This window comes from Microchirus variegatus (assembly GCF_963457635.1).
Source record: "Microchirus variegatus genome assembly, chromosome: 12".
Lineage (NCBI taxonomy): Eukaryota > Metazoa > Chordata > Actinopteri > Pleuronectiformes > Soleidae > Microchirus > Microchirus variegatus.
Window position 1 is genome coordinate 21,257,734 of NC_139813.1, and position 19,030 is coordinate 21,276,763.

Consider the following 19,030-nt stretch of genomic DNA (forward strand, 5'->3'; position numbering starts at 1 on the left):
AAGCAAAATACGCGAGACCAATAATATCACGATACAACGACTACATGATAATCCACGTATTGCAAGACAATCTTATCACGATAACTAACTGAAGAAAACAAAATGTCAAGATTAGCGCTGGGCACTAGGTTAACACACATTAGCACAAAAGGCGTGCGTGACGTCATGTTTACGTGCCGCGACACCAGAGTCCACGCACTAAGTTTACCAGTTAGAACCGTCAGCTGAATTAGCTCGTTTAGCTTCGTTAGCGCGCCTCCAGTCAAACTGGAGCGGTCTGTTTATTAAACGAAAAGAGCAGCGCTACAAATAACCAGTGTGCCTCTGTTTTTAAAGTTTAGCGTTACCTTAGAGACTCATTTTAACAATCGGGAGTCACGTAAACATGACGTCACGAGTGTCTTTTTCCGGTCAGTCGTCATGGAAACGGGTCATGAGTTAACGTGCGTTAATGTTGACACCGTTAACTGCCGTTGGCGTGCCCATCACTAGTCAAGATAAAGTTAAAAGTGCAGGATTTCTCTATTAATTCACAACATGGAGGACAAAGTGCATAACACTAAGTGAAAGCAGTGCTACTGCCTTTTTCCACCAGAATGTTCTTCCTCTTTCTCCTACTATCTATAGCCCATGTTCTATTATACATATATATTCCTTAGATCCTGCTGGAAGTCAACTCTTCAGATTCCATAACCAATTTATTTTTCAATATCAACGTGCTGCCCGGTTCCAAAATGTGTTTAAGAAAACCAAATCCAGCGCCAGAGCTCACAAGGTGGCTCACACAAGGCCCAGCAGGAGAAGCCTTTACATGGGGCTACATACACCACTGCGAGTGCTCTCAGGGGCTTGGATTAGCCGGGGAGACTGAATAGTGTCACTGCATTATTAATCTAGAAGAAGGCTGAGGCTTACTCTCTGTCTTGTTCTACCCCACGGGCAAGACAAACCATTCTTGGCTTCTTTAGACCAGCTGGGGGGGAAAAACTTGTCGGAGAAGGAACAAGGCTCTACCTGCACTAACTGCTGCTGAGGTGCTTTTAAGCAACACATTTGACATTGATTTGCCAAAGTGAAGCTAACGGACAGTGGAGAACGGTGCCTGCGCTGGACATCTCCCACGCGGGTAATCGAACCGTACTGCGAGGCAGAGCCGAGATAGGAAGGGAAAAAAAAAAAGTAGTATGCAAATGAACATGCCTGCTCAGCATTCCAGGGATGAAAAAAAAAAGCCTCAAGTTCATCCTGTGACAACCAGAAGACACAGTCCTGTACAGTAACGCTCTGCCTGCATCTCATTATTGAAGCCGAACTGTTGAATGCATTATGTATGATTGCAGTCTACAGCCGAGCTACGCTTTACGTCTGCTGTTCTGCAGAATATAACATGAATAAAGCCATTAAAAAAAACGGGGGTCCTGCTTTGAAAACTGCATGTCACAAGCAAGAGAAGTGAACACAAACACTCATTAGTGTTTTCCCTCGTTAAACCTGCAGGTCAGGGGAGTCATTACGCGCTCATGAAACATTCATCACGTCCACAGAAACAGTGGATGTCGCAGCGTTTACAGACGCATTAGACGGGTCGGCTTGAATATCGTAAAAATGTGTTTACGATGAAAACAGTATTTAGTTCAACCCTTTACACAATATACAGCACTTAATAAACATATTAGACCTCCTGTCATCAAAACAAGGAAACAGACAGTTTAGAAATCTTTCAAAAACATGTCCAAAACTAATTTGGCAAAATTAATTGAGCTAAAACTAATTTTTCTGTTCAGGAATGCAAGTAAATAACTATAATTTGACATCTTCATCAAGACAGAATAATGTTCTTTTACTATTTTTTCAGTTTTTTTGTAAAACAGTTCATCTGAAAATTCAACAATAATAACCATATTTTAGCATTAAAAATATCATTTCAGTTAAAGAGCTTCTACAAACTGGTGTAAAAAATGATTTTGGTCTAATAGACTTGTTAAAGGTGCCATATGTAAGAATGTGGCCAAAAACGGTTACTACATTCGAATTCAAAATACAGAGGTCTTTTAGGTTTCGTTTTCTGACGTAACTGGCAACCCGTGGTTGCTCGGCAGCTGAGACTCTACTGACTGCAATGATTGATAGACGGCGGTAGGTGGCGCCACATGCAAAAAACATGATTTCAAAACATAAACATGATTTGCAGTCTGCAAAATATTTTTTTTAATGCAAATATTTTGTCTGTACTGTTGTTGTTGGTGAGTTTAGTTTGATATATGAACATTATTCCTGAGTCTCTGTGACATATTAGGAGGATTTTATGACCAGTTGCTTTAGATTTATTACATAACGCACCTTTAAGCACTGTACTGTATATGCTGGGCAAGTGCATATGCATGGTTTGAGCATTATAATTTCATAAAGCATGATGTAAATCAAGGTCTGATTAAGAACTAGACTCCTTCTCGGTTTCCCGCCATGGGGAAAATCAGGCGTGTGATCAATCATCACAGAGAGAGAAAGGGCTCCCATTGGCTGTTATACGAAGCCGCTGCGCTCATACAACCGTATGGTCGGAGGGATTGTTAACACGTGTCGATACCAGCGTGTCAGAGATGGAGAGGTTTAGGTCGTCTGGTGGGAGGGGCTAAGCACAGATGACCCCAATCCCAACACATCAATAATAAAGGACATGAGGATAATGACTGAACAAACAGTGGTGATCTGGACGACCTCATCAAACAGAAACCATTAGTGGTAGAGAACCAAACCATGGACCATTTTCCACAATTATACGTTAAATATTAAGTGTTCTCCAACTTAATAAACCACTTTATTAGCTACAGTACACATAATTATGTGGTCTTCTGGTGCTGGAGCAACAAGGAACATTTCAAAATAGTGTGGCCATGCTCCTCTGAACTCTGACGTCAATAAGGGCATTTTTGCCAAGCGAAACACCACTAACTGAATATTTTCCTTCTTGTTTTTCTCTGAAAAAGCCTGGATATAGTTGTTCTTGAAAAACCCAGTCGATCTACAGTCTTTTTAAGTAGTCAGACCAGCCCGTCTGGCAACCAAAAATCGAACCACGTTTGAATTTCAGAAGGTCGTCTTCATCCACAAGCATGTTAGCAGGTGTACCTAATAAAGTGGTCTGTTTGGGTACACATTACAGGGACATTATGGTTCATACAAGAACAGGTTTCTGATTTTATTAAAGCACCATTTGTGAGATTATGTCATTACCATAGTGAACAACTCCTAACTAATACACAGATTTACTTCTTCTTTTTTCAAAATTGAGGACAAGTTTAATTAACTATAATGTCACCACACAAAAAAAAAAAACTTCCTGAAGTGTTTGCATCTGTAATCAGCAGACGGAGGGGAAAAAAAAAACACGAGACAAATTTAGCAGCACTGTCGCCTGTGTTATTTCGGGACCAAAAGAAGGGCAACAGTCAGTGAAGTCGTCAAAGCCGTGTCAATAAAACAGGTCTGTACAGCGACGGGAATAAAGAAGGAACAGGAGCAGCGTGACATTTTAGTTGGATTTCAAAGCCGTCTCCACTGACGTGAGAGCGATTCTTAACATCGTCAGTTCTCGGGTTTGTGAGAATTTTGCCAACCGGCAGTGAATAAAATGTAGCCGTCACTGCGACATATTCATGCTATACAAGGCAGAAAGCAGCCAATTCACCATGGAAAAGAGAATTTACTCATTTTATATAGTACTTATATAGTAGTTGTTTCAGAATGTAAATACATAGAATTTCTATTGGTTTATTATTCTTGTCTTTATACATTTGTTTGTCTTATTTTACACTTATTTACACAATTTTTGTTCTAATATATTCTTTTTTTGTTCCATTTCTATTTGACTGTATCACGTTTTTATTCTCTGTCCAACAAGAAAACGGGAGTCACAATGATTGTGCAGAAGTCACAAATACGACATTTTTATTTTATTTTTGTTGCTAAAAACAGGCCAAATTTCACAAAAGTGATGTGAATCAAAGATGTGAATCTTTGGGTGGCTCAAGATACGATTCGATTCCGATTCTTAGGGTCATGATTCGATTCAAAATCGATTCTCGATTCAACCGATTTGATTCATACGATTCTCGATTCAAAAATTAATACAATGCATAGTGTGTTTAGGCAAATTATGGCATCAAAACAATACAGTTTGTATAAGATAATGTGATAATGTGATCACACAAAGGCAAACTTAAGACAAAAGTTAACATTTATTCATTCAAAACAAATGAAAACTTACTTACTGTACAAAAAAATAACTTGCATAAATAAAATAACTGCCTTTTTCTCCCAGAAGTTACAAAAAGAAACTGTGCATAAATAACACAAACAGGTGTTTTGTGTGATTTTTCAAAATAGAAACTTTTTTCAAAAATAAATTTTTAAAGTTAATGAATCGATTCGTGGATGATTAGAATCGCGATTCCGATGTGAATCGATTCCCCCACCCCTAGGTTATATAGTTGGTGAAAGTTAAATAAATAAAAACATTTTTAATCAGATTGCCTACAGGTTGTACTGGGAAAAAAAGGATATAAAGACACTTATGACTCATAGTCATGGAAAAAAGCAGCCGTTACAGCATTAAAAGTGTTATTTTCAGAATAAAAGCACCCCCATTTTGTAATATTAATCGATTTGTTTCGATTATTTTGTTTTTGTAATTGTTTGGGGCCATAATCAAGTTCCGAATAATTGCACAGCCCTACGTTATATAAATATATCATTATGCATGAAAGTGACAGCATTAGAATCAGCCTCTTCACGAGCAGACAGTGATTAGTCAGGGAGCTTGTTTGCATGGGGGGGGGGGGGAGACTGCAGATATGTTAAGTAAATTGGCAAACAGCTGGGATGATACGAATAACCTGAATTTTCCACTAAAGTTGTGAAGTGAAATCCCCCCCGCTGTGTGTCTGATGAACAGTGTGCTCAGGCATCGTAATAAATACTTGCTCATAATTTCACCCCCCACTCCCATGCTGAGAGAGGGCGACAGCGGCGGCTGCAGAGGTCTCACTGATTTCAACGAGGGCAAGAAAAGGAAGAAAAAAGAAGATAAACACCACGAGCATCACATGAGAGAAGCTAATTTAGTGTCTTTGCTCGAAATTCAACAGGCACAAATGTTACATGAATCAATAGAACATTTTGGGTTAAACCTTTTGATTTACGGGGGGGGAACCACTCCGGCTGAAATGTGGATTGATCCCGACTGTAATGTGTGTCAGGAGTGAAATTATAGCACAGCGAGAACATAACGGCAACGTTATATACTGTATGCCCTTTCAACGGCGTTCACAAAAGGCGAGCAAAAAGCAGCCATCGATCTCCGAAACACTGTCACACAGAGGCCGGCGTGAAATACGAGCTAATGTTCCGCGAGGCTAACAATAGCCGACTCGGAGGGATCGAGGGACGAGATGAAAGGCAGTGATAAGAAAAAGAAAAAGAAGAGGCATTGTGACATTTTACCAAGTCATAAAAGAGGGAAAAACACAAGTGTGTAAAGTCAACCATGTGATACCGTGGGTCTGCTTCACGTCACATGTCCCGTGTAATGCATTTGAGCAGGAAATGTACAAATACAGCGATTTTGAGTATAAAAATGATCAAAATGATTGGAATTACACACAAAACAAACGTATTGTACAGACAAGTGGATTAATTCAAGTTATCATTGCTGTGATTTCGCAGTATAAATACTTTAATTTACTGTAACTTCACAGTAATTATGTCACGGTAGAAATGCCATATTACTGTGATTTGGCAGTACTTCGCTGTATAAAAACTGTATTTATTATAGGTTTACAGTAGTTATGCTTTATCTTACAGAGATTCATAAGTATTTTGCTGTAAAAATCTGTATGTTATAATAAGTTCACTGTAGTTTGCGTTATATTACAGAGATAAATTAGTATTTTACTGTATAAAAACTGTATTTTATTATAGGTTTACAGAGATTCACAAGTGTAAAACTGTATTTTCTTCACAACAGTTGTGCCATTAAGGATATAAATATTGTGATTTAACAATTATTTCCCCAGTAGGAGTGCCATTTTTAACTGTCAAAGTTCACTTTAGAGGTATTTCCTGTAGCCACACCTATGGTCATTTCAAAATAAAAGCTGCAATAGAGCAATTATGCAACAGAGCACTTAAGATTTTCTATACTGGCAACGTGTGCAATGATTGACCGGTCTTTCAAAAATTAATTTGGCTCGTACCTGGAAGGTCACTGGTTCAATCCCTGGGCTGGGGTACCTCTGAGCAAGGCATCCAATCCTCCATTGCTTTCCCGGGTGCAGATTAAGTGCTGTCCACTGCTCCCCGTCCTGCATCTTCCTTGTGTGTGTGTTCACTACTGGAGGTTAAATGCAGAGGACAAATTCATCATCACTAATTGGTGTGTGTGTGCAAAAAGGACCCATTCTAATCCTAATTAAGCACTTTACGATCATGCGATGACACTGGCACTTTATTATCAGTTGTCTTTTGTTTGTTTGTTTTTATATATCTACTTCAGAATAATAATAAGCCCCAAACTTTATGTCACCGTTGTATTTTTGTGATCTCGTACATCCCCGCGCTCCTGCTCGTCTGAATCTACTTTTGTTTTTATTCCTTGTAACATCAACCCGCCGAGGGACTACAGGTGGAAATTAGCCTCAGGCAACAACCTGGCATATTTACGATTTAATGTTTATTAATATGCATTGTCCCTTTCCTAAAATTAAAACAAAAAACAATATTTATATGGTGAATTATCACTCGTTAAAGCCCATGAAATGATAATGATGTACTTTATTTTGAAGCCTTTGAGTTTCTGGAAATAATTAATAGTGAAGCAGGTTAAGAAGCTGGGTCAAGGGAAAGGTCGTCATCACAGGGAGACTGGAGCTTGTCGGCAATAATCAAAAAGAATGTCTAATCTAATCCATGACAACACCTAGTGTATCTGCGTGGGGGAATTACAGGTGAGGACTTTAGACACTAGGTTAATCGCAAAAACAATGAAGGAGATGTTCGATAATAGGCAGAATATTCTGCTTTTTCACACTTTGATATCAGGTTTCTAGTGAAATTCACCGATATAAATCTGTAATGGGTTATAAAGTAATGGAGACAGAAATATCTATATGTGGAACCACTTTTGCAACAAATCCATGAACACTAAATCACTCGGCTGATTAAATCGTTCCATAATAAAAAAATACAATAAAAAAATAGCGTCTTCTCTAAATTGTTGCCCATGTGTCTAGAGACGGACGACTGCAGACTCTGAAGCTCTTTTACCCGAGCAGCGTTTTGATCTACTGCAGATCTTTGTCAGGCCAAATCATCATCATCAAAGCAGGAACAAGGAAATAAATTATTGACACGGACACGTTCTCAACGCAGGTGTTTGTGATCAATGAGACTGTAAGTTGTCGCTGAGCGAGCCTGACGCTGAAAACGACCCGAGCGACGGTCCATCTTACTCGTCCCGGTTTTAATGGAAAGACGTTTTCTTCTTCATCTCAAAAACGTCCCCGCTGTAACATTTGATTTTTTTGCTTTGCTGCATTATTCATCTGAGGCAGAGACAAATGCACAGGACATGTTGAATAATGTCAGAGTACAGTACAGGATTACGGCGACTGGAGCTGTCGTCTTTTTAACCACAGTGTAGGCAAAGAGAGACATCGCTTTGCAGACAGAAATGTCAACTGGACACTTGTTCCATTTGTCCATGAAATATTACAACACTGCTCGATGGGCTCAGAATATAACTACAGACATTTGGAGTCCTCGCTCCTTTATGTCTCTGGTGCTACAACGAGTTTAGCATTCTTGACAGTGTTTAAATATCATACAGAAAATATTGGATGAGTTGCTGACTGTAAAATAATGCTGTGCGGGTATTAACAAACATCTATACTTGGTGGTCTTGTACAAAATGCAGCAACGATTATTCAATGAGTGATTATTGATAGATTTGAGCTTCTTAAATCTGAATATTTTCTGGGTTATTTGGGACATATTATTAACAAATCGTTAATACAGAATCATTTTGGTTTGAGGACAAAACTAGACTTTTGAGAACATCATCATTTCCATGTTTTGGCAACATGATCTACATTTTTCCAACATTTTCAAATGTTTTAAGGACCAAAAAAGAGAAAATAAATAGACAGATTAGTTGAGCTAATGTAAAATAATCGTTAGATGGGAGCAAGTTAATATAGAATATAGAATTCTCCACATATTCCACATTTAAATGCTAAACAAAAGGTTATTTTGAACAGCTAGAGTTTTATCTGCAACAGAAACACTGTATTACTCATACAGTGTAAGGACTTGTTTCATGGTCCCATTTGTTTAGTTTTATTAACAATTCAGTTGTTGAAAATAAAAAAAGCTAGAGGGTCTTGAAATGTAAATAATACTGACATTAAGCCTACCCAATTAATTTCAAATATTAAGCTAAAAAACGGCATGTTTCATGCACTTATAACCAGCTTTTGACCCATCAAGACGTTAACTAGCAGTAGCATGTATCAGTGTTGTTGGTGTCACTCGGTTGCCAGGTTTGTACGAGGCCACAAAAGCAGACAATGTTTTCCGTGTTTTAAAAAAACCAAAAATGGTAACGTTAACGCCTGAATATTTGGAAAATGTAAATAATCCTATAAATCAAGTAATTTCGAGCCATTTTACTGAAGTCTAAGTCAAGCTGAGTCTTTTAACAACGTTAGCTAAGCAAGTCTCAAAGTGCCCCACCAATGCACTGCTGAGGTTTTTGTTTTGCTATCCTGACTTGTTCTACTACAACTACACTATTCTCAGTTTCTTTCAGCACTTTTAGCTCTAAAATAACAAACAAATCATTAAAATTGAATTGTTTTGCTTTGTGGACAACACAAAACGCAGACTTACCTCTTTAATGTGATGTGTGCTTCAACTGCTCCTCTTCAGAGATGAAGATAAGGTCTGATGTCAGAAGGTAGACGGATGATAATAATGATGATAATGACGATGATGATGATCACAGGTAACTGGACAGTATTGTTCCCACGCACAAAATGGCTGCTTTGCTACTTTGGTCCACTTTGACTTTGTCTGCTTCCATTAGCTAAACAGCAGCAGCAACAACAATAGTCTCCCTTTTCTATCAAAACACTCTTCAAACACTCGCCTGTGTAACTCTGTGTAACTCTGTGTTTTCTCAGCAACAACAGGAACGAACTTCGTTCTTTCAACAACAACAAAAAAAAGTGCGCGTAGCATTTAAAAAAAAACTCGTGACTTTGTCGCTAGTGACACCTGCGAGTGATGACGCAATACAGCTGCGCGTGAGTTTCCTTTACCCTGGCATTTGCCTGACAGGCACGTGACCTGAGCTGAGTGGGACACCTGCAGGGGGCGTGGTCGGCCTCATTCAGACTGTGTTCAGACCTTTTTTTTTTTTTTTTACCACATTCAGTCAGTTATATTGAAGTTATCTTTTTTTATGTCCCTATAGGAATATATGGAAGCGTATTGCATTCACTTGAAAAAAAAATAAAACATTTCGGTTTTCTTTTTTTTCTTTTTCGGTTTTTCAGACTATTATAACCAGAAAAAAAATTATTGCGAAAAATAGGAAAATAATTACTCAGAAAATCAGGAAAAAAATTTGACAGAAAAACATGAACAATAAAAAATTTTGTCAGAAAAACAGCAAAAATGCTTCAAAAAAATAGTTTTTTGTTTTGTTTTGTTGTTGCAATACAATAAATATTTATTTATTTATTTATTTATTTTTTGGACTGTGTTTTTCTGAATTTAGAAGAATTTTCTTCTGGAATTTTTTGTTTGGCTGAATTAATGATTTCCAGATATCAGATTATTATGAATTTATTCTTCGGCTCTGAATTTACAAGATTTTTTATCCTGTCTGAATTTATGATTTTTTTTTTTAAGGGTGGGGTCTGAATTTACAAGGTTTCTATATTATTTTTTTACAATGCAATGTCCAGCAGATCTGAGTTTTCTTTTTTTCGTAAAAGATCCTCTAAGTCCTGAGGAGCCGGCGTAAAAGTCGACAAACTGATTTCAAAACCATCAATTTCACTTAAAGACAGGAGAATCCGTCAATGTCTCAAACCCAAAGCAAAAAGATTAAAACTGGATTAAACTGAACAACTGGGACGTCTTCAGTTGAGCTGTCAAGATTGTAATCTCAGTCATTCAGGAAAAACAGATTCCGGAAAAAAAAATCTCGTAAATTCAGCCTTGAAAAAGAAAGAAATCTCATTAAAAAAAAACAGAGCCAGAAAAAAGAAATCAGGGCAAATTATCTCATTAATTCAGGAAGACAAGTGAATGATATGCGTCGGTAAAAACACAAACTAAAAACAGATGAAATCTGATTTGTATTTGTTGTTTTCCCTCAAAAATCTAATTCGCAGCACGTTTAGAGGTGGGAGCTCTTCCTCTGGTGTGATGGACGAGTTGCTCGCTGCGGCTTGACAGCGCAATTGTTTGGAGGGCGAGATGATGCACCTCCGGTTTTCCTCGCATCCCAGTTTGAAAGCTACGACACAAACCTAGATATATATAAATATATATATATATATGCATGGATCATTACCAAAGCAACCCATGTAATCAGATTAGCTGGTTTAGACGCACAAAACCGTAGATTGTGTTTGAAAATGGACGTAGTTCCGCAGTTTCAGCAGCACCAGGTCAGTGTCAGAACGCAGAAATTCACAGACTGACCAACTGTCAATCAAACTGTTGTTGGTGCTTTATCGTATATTTTCAAAATTGACGAAAACCTCAACTATCGATGGAGACGATTAACGCGTAAGGAAAATGTTGATGCTGAAAATGGGAGACTCGTTTTCCCACGGACTTCCACTCAAACGCTGTTGTTTTGGCAAACTAGCAGAGTCGCCCCCTGGTGGCTACATGCTACCTACTTAGCGTTATAAACTTTTGAGAAAAATTGCGACAATCTCCAGATGATGTCACGTTTTACTTTCCAACGTCCGGACACAACGTAGCAAGTTTCCCCGTTAGCTTCGGGAGCTCCGTGGACGGAGCACGCTGATTGGCCATCGCGTCGTCGTAATCGGTGTTTGCGAATAACGCGTCTGTGCATTGACATTGTACGTAAACTTGTCACGTGGCAAATTTTCGATGCGTCCCGTATCAACGTATCAATTAGGTTTCACTTTTCAAACCACGAGGTTACATCCATATATAAATATATATATATATATACGTACATATATATATTCAGTCTATGCTGACAGTTAAGCGTGTCCTTCTTTAATTGTAGTAAACGTCCTGTCATCAGAGTCTTTTTGTGTCTCTCGGCTTCTCTTTTAATCGTTATTTATTCCATTTTTCATTCACAGCCTTCAGCCCCAGGGCCTCAGATTCCCCTGACCCCGGTCTAGACGACATTTCTTTTCCCTCGACTGTTGAACGCATCGCAATTAAAACAGTTGTTTATTTATTTATCTATTTATTTTCTGCTCAGGCGTTGGTGCATTGCTCAGAATGAATTATGAAAAAAAAAAGTTTTGCTGAAGCTTTTATGAAGGCTCATCATCAGTGCTAGGATTGCATATTACATATTAACGAGACAAAGGGGAGCTGTTTGGTGACTCTGCACTTCTGCTGTGTTGCGATGAGTCGAAGGTGATTTTGAATACGGAATATTTCTGTGTCGTTAGTCAATTAGCAGATTTGACTCTAACTCCCACTGAATTAGAGAATAACAGTGAAAGGACGGGACGCAACACAATCATGGACAATGCTATTCTTCTTCTAAGTTTTAAACTTCATCATGATGACACACGTTTGCAACTTTAAACTGAGATGATGAATAACAGTGTCATGTTATTGTCGTTGCCGCTCTGCCTTATTGCCGTCATTAATCCTAATTGCAACCTGATTACATGATATTTGATTGATTCAAATTACATTTGGAGGTGGTTGCTGTTGTTTTTCTTGTGAGACAGTCAGTCCAGGCCCCACTCAGTTTATTTGTCCTCCACCTGTCGCTAGATTAGAGACAGAATATAACACTAAATATGACAGTTAGCTATTGTTTTTATCATAATAATACTTAAAGATGAGCATGTTTAGTGTTATTGTATGTTATTATTTCATTTTTTATTTCAATTTGCGCCATAAATATGTTTTGTTTGTTTGTTTGTTTACGATGGCCTGGAAGTGCAAACCATTATTACAAAATGTCAATTTTAAATTTTTGAAAGCAAAGGAACAAACGCCACAATTCTTAAGGTAAGGGATTGTACCAAAACACAAATATTAAGGTAAGGGACTGTACCAAAACACAATTCTCAAGGTAAGGGACTGTACCAAAACACAATTCTTAAGGTAAGGGATTGTAACAAAACACAATTATTCTGGTAAGGGACTGTATCAAAACACAATAATTAAGTAAAGGGATTGTACCAAAACACAGTTCTTTCAACTTTTGTTAATCAAAATTAATGAATAAGTGTTTTGTAATAATGGTTTGCACTTCCAGGCCACCGTATTTTCTTTAATCATAAATTGTGCATCGTTCCATATCATGACAAACACTTTAACTTGTGTTATATCATCATGAAAACAACATTATGGTCTTATCCTGATTGAATGAACACTCATTGCGCCTCCACTTTTCACACATAAAAAAGCAGATTGTTATTGTTAATATTCGGTTAAAACGACCGCTGTGCTTTCTTTAAACCAGTATCGTGTCTTCAGATGAGTCACTGGATGGATTTTCCCCCCACGATCACTGAGCCTAATTGGTCTTAAGATGAGAACAGAACCTTTTAAAGAAATGATAACATTATTCCTCAGCGCTGACATGTGACCGTGATTTGCCATTAGCGAGAACATGTTAATCGCTGTAAACGCGAGCATTCTCACTTTCTCCTGTGCTCGGTCATCAGGTTTTGAGGGGGGGGGGGGGGCCAAAGGTTAAAAGGTGAGCTTGGACGACTGATGACGACAAACGTGGAGCGAAAGCGAAGAAGAGGAATCTCTTTCCTCTGTCGCTTAACGTCCAGACGTCAGCAAACGCGAGGCAATTACACAAAGCTGCTCCGCATTTCTATCTTTACATCCATCCTACTCCACATCTTCACTGAGCTTTGTTTAAAATAAATGGATGGAGTGGGTGTGGGTGGGGGGGGGGGGGGGGGGGTTTGGTTTTTTTCATGCCCTAAAGATGGGGAATACTTCCTGGTCTCCCAAAAGAGACGCAATAATCTGGCGTTTCCTGCTCGAGGCTTCCCAATATGTTCAGGCATTAACATTTAATCACCAGTCTATAGACACACCAAAGCCTTCTGAGCAATCAGCGGCAATGATATTCCTGTCATTGTCGCTGCCACTGCTCAGGGCCACAAAACCCTCGCCGTCAAATAAAGCCACCCCCCACCACCACCATCACCACCGAATAATGATAACATCTCCAGAGCTTTTTATTGGTGCACCTGCTGTGATTAGTGTTTTGGCACTGTGCATGAACGGTTGATGCAGTGCCGCCCCGGGCGATTATTATCCCCGGCACATTCGTCTCACCGAGACCATTGATTTGCAATTAGTCCAGAGGTGATGTACGCGCTCGGGCTCTTCCCGCTTACGTCCAACGTTACAGTGCTGCTGCTGCTGCTGCTCAGCGCCGCGTCGCCCCGGTCCCACTGTGTCGCCCCCCCAGGCTCTGAGTGGCTGGATAAAGTATTCATAAAGCCACCGGCTGCAGTGCTGTTGATCCTCTGATTCGCTGTGTATATGTATGCAGGTGGAGTGGCGATGTGTGTGTGTGTGTGTGTGTGTCCTCAGTCTCCTGCTATACGTACGTGAGGTATGCAGGTAGGTTTTATCAAACCCTGACTGGGAAGACAGATGGTTGTGAATAGGAGAGCCTAATGTAAAAGTGTGTGGAGGATGGCGGAGGGGGAGATAAGCAGCAGCCGGACCATTTCTCTCTGGCTGTGTTGGGGTAGAGGGCCTTAAATCACCTGTTATCTCCTGCAGCCTCAGCCAGACGCTAATGGTCATCACAGCTGCAGGGGGAGGTGGTGCAAGAATAGGGGCTGAGGACTCTCTTCTCTACCACCACCACCACCACCAACACCGCCGCTGCTGCTGTTTCTGCTGCTGTTTCTGCAGCGAGCTCCACACACACACACACACACACACACACACACACACACACACACACACACACACACACACACACACACACACACACACACACACACACAGACACATGCAGAGTGATGGGGGGGGGGGGGTGCTGTTTCAAAGGGGAACATCAGTCTTTGTTCTGTACAGTAGAGCAGACGCTCTGTCGACACATATACAACCCTTTGAGGTTACTGTAGAGTGTGATGTCACCGTCCAGGCATCAGTTAACAGTGACTTTTAAAGCTGTAGTACGCAACTTTTAAACAGGTTCGCACACAGGTGGTCAAAACTATCAGCTCCACATGACTGTTTTTTTTAGTTTTGTTGTGATGGTAGTTATATGGCTCCTCTGTCTTTGCCATTTTCTCCCCCCCCCCCCCGCCATTTTTCCTTTCACCGCAATCGGTCTAGGCACGTTTGAGTCTTGTTCTGTTCTGAGATTTCTTCTACTGATGCCTATTGCTTGCTCATTGTTGGGTTTCCTCTGCTCTCGATAATGTTGTCTATTATTGTCTAATATCTTCAGCTATTTGTTAAGATAAATGCTTTTGGAATTTCCTGAAGGGGGCGACAGAGCTTTGACGTAATATCCTGTTTCTTACATGTTTATCCTGTTTCTTGCCCGTAGGAAGTATGTATTCCTATAGTGGGAGCTGAAGAAGATTTTTAAGTTATGGTAATGCATGATAAGGAACATAATGGCATGCTACTACTTTGCGGCTAACTTGGCGAACCTGTTTCCAAAGTTAAGCTAACGAGGCCACGTTTAGCATTAGCGTAGGGCTAACATAATACAAACACTGTGCAAACTCATTAGGCACAACGCAAATTGGCTTGGCTGACAGTCACAACAGCTAGCTACGCTAATGCTAATCGAAAATTTAAAACCATTTTGTTGTGCCTGATGAGGTTGTACAGGGTTTGTATTATGTTAGCCCTACGCTAATGCTAAACGCGGCCTCGTTAGCTTACCATTAGAAACAGGTTTGCCAAGTTAGCAGCAAAGTAGTAGCATGCTAATGCAAAATAAATACGTGCTCGCACGAGTTAACTATAATAACATTCATCACGCTGCTTTAAGTGTATACAGTATATCTGCTTTTTTCTTGGTTTAACGTGAAAGGGTGTAATGACTGAAACTACAGGTTGGAAATAATAAACTGCAATTATCCCTTGAAACGTTAGCGTTGCGCCATCACAACATTACCTCCGCCGCGCGCGCCCTTCACCGCTGCGCTTAACCGCGCCATTGTTGTGACACCAGAGTTACTGTGGCGAACACGCTCGTCTTCATCTCGATGCTAACACAAAGCGCTTTGTCTGCGCCGCAACAAAGGGACGCTTCAGTGTCGAGTGACTGCAGCTCCATTATCTGCGCGATGTCACTGAGCTTTCAGACCAGCTGTGGTCTTCATGAAGCTCCATTGTTCGCTCACCAACACTGTGGTGAGCAGAGCGCTCTGCTCGTGTTTCAAACACACACAGAAAAAACAATCGTGAAGGTACTTGAATTCTCTTTCTACCTTTCATCGCCTGTCGTTACACCTGCAGCGCGGCGACCTTGATGTAAACTGTGTGATGAATATCATGACAATCAATGGAATAGACTCATATTTGTGCTCTGAAAGAAAATAATCTAAGAGTGATACATCACTTAGTATAAGTAAAACACACTAAGTGGTGCAGTTTATCCATGAAAAACAAGTGGTTTGATAGCAGATCTCTGCTTTAAGGGACCTGGGTTGATAACGTTCCTCTAATGTCCCCTTAACATTCCTCTATAACGTTCCTTTAACATTGCCCTAATACGTTCCCCTCTAACGTTCCCCTAATGTTCCTCTATAACGCTCCCTTAACATTCCCCTATAACTTTCCCTTAACATTCCCCTCTAACGTTCCCCTAATGTTCCTCTATAACCTTCCCCCAATCTTCCCCTATAACGCTCCCTTAACATTCCCCTATAACATTCCCTTAACATTCCCCTATAAAGTTCTTTAAATGTTCCCCTATAACATTCCTTTAATGTTCCCCTATACCTTTCCTTTAACGTTCCCTTAACATTCTCCTATAATGTTACTTAAACGTTCCCCTATAACATTCCCCTATAACTTTCCCTTAACATTCACCTATAACTTTCCCCTATAACGTTCCTTAAACGTTCGCCTATAACTTTCCTGTATAACGTTCCCCTATAACGTTCCTTAAACGTTCGCCTATAACTTTCCTGTATAACGTTCCCCTATAACGTTCCTTAAACGTTCGCCTATAACTTTCCTGTATAACGTTCCCCTATAACGTTCCCTATAACTTTTCTGTATAACGTTCCTGTAAGGTTCCTCTATAACGTTCCCCTAATGTTCCTCTAACGTTGATGAACGTTCCACATCATTACAAACACTTTTACTTTGAAATCCTGTGAAAAATCATCATAAATACGTTAATTCATTATAATGCTTTTATGATTTTAAGCTAATTTCCCACATAGTTGACGTTATTTTTTTAAGAGTTTTTGACCGCAGCCTTAAAACAAAAAGGTTCTCTGTCATCGTTGTCAAGTGTCTGTGTTTCCTCCAGAGTTGACTGAGCTCAGGTTTATTGAAGCCTCTACATGAGTGTGACCCTGTAATAGACTGATGATGTAAACCACGGTGTAAACCACCTCTCACCTAACGTCAGCTTGGCTCGTCTCCAGTTCCCTCTGCGACGCTCCAAACATCAGTGATGGAGATAATGTATGTAGAGATGATTGTTTTTGTTTGGTGTTTCACAAACAACGGTGCGTTCCTGTGTGTGTGCGTCAGCTCTCTATTAGAAAAGCTGATTTAGTGAAGTGATGGCAGAGATCACTTTCCAGGAGAGAGTGTGCGTGCCAAAGAAATAACTATGTTCTTCTGAGAGATCGTTCTGTTCTGTGCCAAAGACTCGGGTTTCAGTGAGTCAACATCACGACAGGTGGGATTAAAACAATCTCTGATGAATTTGGCTAAAGCAAAGAGGAGGAGGAGGAGGTTTGAGAGCTCACAATCTAAACCACTCTGTGTTTTTTGGTTCCTCCTCTCAGCTTTGATGTGGACTCGCAGTTCTTACTGCCGCGCCAAGAAACTACAAGAATAATTTCCTTTTCCACTCTGTTTTTTTTTTTCCATGAGTCAGTCAGAATTAATTCAGCTGCCCTTTACCAGATTAGAATTCCACGAGGCGACGGCGCGCCCACTTATCTCCACATAATATGAGTTCCAGCACAGTTCCGCGTCTGTGTTCTCAAAGTGTTAACAGTGAAGTTCACTTATACGGACGGGAAAAAATGCCAACGAAATCCAAAGTCGTGCGTCCACCCTAACAACAAAACTTCAGAAATCGTACTTTTAGTCAAAATCCCAGGAATTATTGTCTTTGTAGCAACACAAGCGGCTCAGATCAACACTGCTGTTGAGTGTATAGCATAGCATGAACTGCAATGAAACTCTTGTGTTCAAGCACCTTTTTCAAGGTCAAACACAAGCACCGCAGACTCAATATTAGCGTTTCCTTCATTTTTTTGTTACACAACAAGGGACGATATGATGTTACGAACACCCAGAGAGAGAGAGAGAGCAAGTGAGGCTAAAGTGAAGCAGACTTCGTTTATTTCTCCATCTAAGAAGCAAACTCTTTCAAGCACTTTTCAAAACCTTGAAAAACACAAAATGAAAGGTGATAACCATGTGTCACTGAAAAAAAACACAACCTATTTCATGAAGTAAATTAGAATTAAATTAAAGACATTCTCATTTGTGGGCCTCAGATTGTGTTTATGTTTTGGTTCGGTTTGGGATGCCAGCGAAGCGGGCAGAGAGCAGATAAATGCAATGTCTCTGGAATACTAATGAGGCTTTTTCTATTATACAGTTCTAGCACGAATTTCCCATTCGGGCTAGTAGATTATTTTAGTACCTGCTCTGGTGAGGTTCCACACGAGCTTAGATTGACATATTATCTTCAAAAACTAACCAAACCCGCCATCTCAATCCACGCTAAAGGCCCTGGTATACTACCGCGCACATGCCGCCAGTCGTCAGGGTCCTGTAGTATCTTACTTCACCATCAGGTGGCGGTACAAGTCTGGACGCAGGGAATAGGACGAATTCCTACCAACGAAGAAGAGAACGATTCTACTACTTCTTCTGTTGTCGAAATGTTTTTTTTCCACTTGGTGAGCGGGGCTTAATACTACGCCTACCGGTGTGGCGGAAGTTCAGATTGCGCATGTGATATCCAGGCGTTGTGCGCAGTTACGAGATCTGGCGTGCACGCGCAGACGTATACCAGGTCCTTAAGTTCCAAACTTGAGAACCCTGTTCAAGAGGTAAGAGGGAAACGACGTGTCGGATGTCCAAACTGAGTCGAGTAGAGCCATGCTGTAAAAACCCTAAAAAGCCTCAGTACACCTCTCAAAAATGTCTCAACCAGAGACGAAAAACAAAAGTCTGTCTGAATTGTCATCATGGTGTCTTGACTGACTTTTCACCTGCTGCTAAAATTTTAAAATACAGTTACGGATGTGGTTTTGTGCGTTTTTTTTTCCTTTTCAAACGGGATTACAGTAAACATTTTTAACACCATAAAGGTCACTGTCTCACATACCTCACCTTTAAAATTCTAGCCCTTCCTCGTGCCTGCGTGACGACGATCCTCTGGCGTTCTTCAAATTCTCACTTTGCACCTGCTTCATGAAGACACTTCCTGCTAAACAAGATGTTCACACACACACACACACACACACATTCATGAAAAGGTGTCAGTGACGGCGTGAGCCTGCTGATGTTTGAATTT